General features: G+C 39.7%; 1 protein-coding gene across 1 annotated transcript in view; it reads left to right on the forward strand.

Annotated features, from left to right (window-relative positions):
* The first annotated feature begins 1,305 nt into the window (after nt 1-1,305).
* Nucleotides 1,306-4,110, forward strand: part of LOC107548730 (periphilin-1-like) — a 75,351-nt gene continuing 72,546 nt past the window's right edge. Inside the window, exon 1 of the mRNA XM_016229531.1 lies at nt 1,306-1,431. The gene's annotated coding sequence lies outside the window, so the exon portion shown is untranslated. The remainder of the gene's footprint in view (nt 1,432-4,110) is intronic.

The following is a 4,110-nucleotide window of genomic DNA, read 5'->3' on the forward strand; positions in this document are numbered from 1 at the left end:
AATTAAAAGCTACGGAAGGAGTATTGTATCAGGAGTCAGATGGTGAGCATGTACTGCCCATGTGTGATGAAGAGGACAGAAACTCTGAAGCATTTGCAAATGAAGTGGAAGATGAAGATGAGATGGCAGAAGGGGGGCAGGTGACCTCTTCAGATGAAGCAGATGACGTCAGCTCAGCAGCAACTCGCCTGCCACAGAGAAAGTATCCTTTAAGACAAAGACATCCACCCACAACACTGACGTATGATACATTAGGCAAAACCTCTCTCACACATAGAGGTTTTTGATTTCACAGTTGCAATGTGAAGTCATAAGACAGTTAATAAAGTTCATAATTAAGAGGAAGTTCGTTAGACAGTTTTATTTAATACATACAGTTCCAGTAAACAGACAGTGACACATAAATGGCTCAAATATAGTGATGCAGTCATAACAGCTGGTATGTGGGTCGGTTGAGAGAGCATAGAGTATGTCTAAGGTTCCAACCTTTCAGCACTTGATGTGTGGCCCGTCGCATGACGGAGCAACCTTTCAGACATCCCAAAATGGGGGGTGCAGGTTAACAGGTTAATCATTCTCTGCTGAGATCACGAAAGATTTAATGTCTTTTGTATTTCAGTTGATTTCATCGAAGGCTGTGTCTGGAAGTCAGTTGTATGTTTGGAGAAGGTTCTTATAACAAAAAGCTGTTAGCTGAGTGTGCACTTGCGCTGTGATATCACTGTGATAGTGTTGAGAAACAGGATATAGAAAGCCTCCTCGGTGACCGATATTTGAACTGCCTCCTCTCAACCTGCTCAACATTTTGAATTCACAATGAGCTCACATATTACTCACACTGTGAGTATCCCCGTATGAGAATGGTGTGATGTCACTGTGATCATTGCATGATCTCACGTGTTGACTGGCGAGAATCTGGAATCTCTTGTTCTGGGAGACGGTTCATGATTTATTGGGATTGTATAAAAAATGAGTGGGTGGATTTTTACCATTATAGGCTGGTTGTTTTCACACACTGCAGCCACACAACTGTTTTCAAACACATTATAAAAGTGATTTTTGCATAATAGGTCCACTTTAAAATACATGACAATTCACTAAATAAGTAGTTGAGGTTAATCTTTCTTAATGTATCCATGTACCCTAGTGTGGTTTAAATGTGCTAACTTATTTATCAAGCAACTATTACATAAATATGATTATATTGAAATTCTTGTTTAGAATACTGAATTATCAAGTTATTATGAACTAAGGCCACATTTTTACCAGCGTACTTAAGTTCTTGACCATCAGTTGCATTTCTGAATGTCATTTAAAACAGTATTCATATATTTTTCAGAACAAGAAAAGACATATCCAGAGAATAAGGAGTCCCTTACGGTACACCCGCCCCTATCAGCCAAGGTTTGAAGGGAAAAACCTGCATTCACGGTAAGGATATGCATTAAAAAAAAAGATGAAGGCAGAATACAGGTCTGGGAATGTGCAAGCCAAACCTGTTTCTGGAGGGCCACTGTCTTGCAGAGTTTAACTCCAACCCTAATTAAACACACCTTAACCAGTTAATCAAAGTCTTCTGACCGTGTCCACATGTACACAGGTATTTTTATAAACAGTTTTTCTTTCTTCCTTTTCTAAAAAAATCTCTGTCCTCATAAAACCGCAAAAGCATGCTATGAAGCACTGTCAAGAGCACGCCAAACCAACAGGTAGCGATATAATGTCAACCGTAAAGCCATGTTGGCCAATCAGAAGCCTGAAAAAGTTTCCAGTAGGCGGCGATAACAGCGCTTGCTCTGACGTCACAAGCCAAAATCTCCGGTTTCGCTGTCTACATGATAACACTGAAAACTGAGTTTTTGAAAATCTTCACCCTGGCAGGAGTGTTCAAAAATGTTCGGTTTCAGTGACCTGTTGCTGGGTTTGCATGTGGATGAACGGGCAAACCGCATAGAAAAAGCTGCGGTTTTGAAAATACCCGTATTCGTGAGGACAGGGCCTCAGACTCACTAGAAACTCCCAGGCAAGTGTGTTGGAACTGTTGCAGGACATTGGTCCTCCAGCAGTAGAATTGAACACCTCTGGTGCAAACTCTAATAAAGAAAGAGAGAAGATACAGACATGTAGCTGCCTCTCTACACTATAAAAACATGCAAATGCATATTTTCCAGTTTACGAATCCTTTTGAGTCTCAAATTTCTCACTTTTCTTGAAACTACATAAAAACCCTTGTCAGACCAACAGAATTACCCCAAATGTTGTCCCAACTAGACTTGTGCCGGTTTTCGGTAACGCGGTATATCACGGTAATTGATATGCACGATATTGTTATCGTGGGCACTTCTAAATACCGTGAATAATTATATATTACAAATTATTCCGAATTTTGAATGCATTTTAAGAATACTTTTCCCATCAACTGGTCAGAATGCACAACAGCGCTGTATGCTGCGTGAAAGACGCGTGCGCACTCTGATGTAAAAATCAAGCATTCTGCGTTAGTTCAGGCAGGCCTCGTAGTCAAGCTCCGCTATCAGCTGACTGGCGAAATTGAAACCCGGCCCCTATCAGCTGATCCGACTCCTAAGCTTGCAATTGGCAAATCTCAAACAGGGCGCCTTACTTAAACACCTCTTCTGTCTGCTTGCTTTGCTGCTTTCTCTATTACGCTGCTTGCAACCCACCTCCTCCCCATCTCCTCCTTTAACTGTGCTTAACTTAAACAATGTCATTCTATCGTCATTGTTGCATGCTCTGTTCTGGGGGTCTTTTTTGTGCTATTCTCCTATTATTAAAATAGGAGGGTTGCCCCTGAAGTGACTGCTTTTCCCTGTCCTGGCTTTCGTGGAGCTCATGAAAAGGACAGGAAACTTGGAACAGAGCCATACTGCCAAATGTAACTTTAGTAAACATGCTAATAAAAAGTTGATTTAAATGCTTGTCTATGGGTTCTTGTTGACTTAAGAGATCCTGACTGAAGTTAAAGTGGATTGAATATAGCAAAACAAGAGATACCCTACTATTTTTTGTAAAGTATGCAGACATTTTCCTGAAGCACATAGTGAGTTTACTTTCACAAAAGACGGATATAAAGATTGTCTCTGACAGGCCCTAGTCCCAACTAGTCAAACGTTCTTCTGAAAAAATAATTTCATATTGCTGAAATGTTAAGGCTTTGTGAGTTCCCAGCATGCATTGCAGCATGACTAAATAATACAGTTACTGTTGTTTTTGTTGTTTGTTGGCTTCATTTAAAACTTCTTTTGCTGTTGCTTTGTCATTATTTTTAGTGTTGTGCTGTGATGTAAAGAGCTCATCTTTTTTTACATTTGTTGATTGCCACCATTCTTGAGGTTTGTGTGCCAAATATTGAGGCCTAGAGTATGTTCACCTACTTAAACCACTTTTTCTAGAACTCCTTATCTAGACCCAGATAGTTAATATAGCTATGTACGACTTAATTAACACTCCAGGCATTAATCAGCGGTTCTTCTAGAATGCCTTGTCTAGACCCCGATAGCTAATATAACTTCGTACAACTTAATTAACTCTGAAATCATATACATGGTTAACGTAACTGAGTACAACTTAGACTAAGGTCCAGTGGTTAGTCATAAACCTATAATCTCACCTGATGCATCTAATCCTGAGATCTTAGTATGCACATAACCCTGGATGCAGATTTGCGGAGACATACGCCTTCACTTAATCTACTTGAGGAAATAATTTCAGAGTAAATCAGAATAAGTCAAATGTAACAATTTATTATCAGTCAGGTAAATATGTATTATGCCAATTATCTCCACAGCAAATTCAACGATATCAAATCAATACAAGACATCAAATTCTCAAAGACGAATCTAAGAGTAAAATGCATACCTGACCTTTTTAGAAAAAGACATAGTGTGAAGTGTGTGGACACACTCCATACTATGGGCTCTCCGACTACAGAATCACGCCGACCCTTTTGCTGCAATCCTTTAAATACAAAACCAAGATAAAACATCCCCCAAGTGGATGCATGTACAAACAATTGGTATCTGGGTGGCTAGTTTACACCTCAATGGGAAACAGAAGGTAATTTGCATGGAATGACCCTCTACGGTAATC

This window comes from Sinocyclocheilus grahami, unplaced genomic scaffold (assembly GCF_001515645.1).
Source record: "Sinocyclocheilus grahami isolate Dianchi unplaced genomic scaffold, SAMN03320097.WGS_v1.1 scaffold354.1, whole genome shotgun sequence".
Taxonomy (NCBI): domain Eukaryota; kingdom Metazoa; phylum Chordata; class Actinopteri; order Cypriniformes; family Cyprinidae; genus Sinocyclocheilus; species Sinocyclocheilus grahami.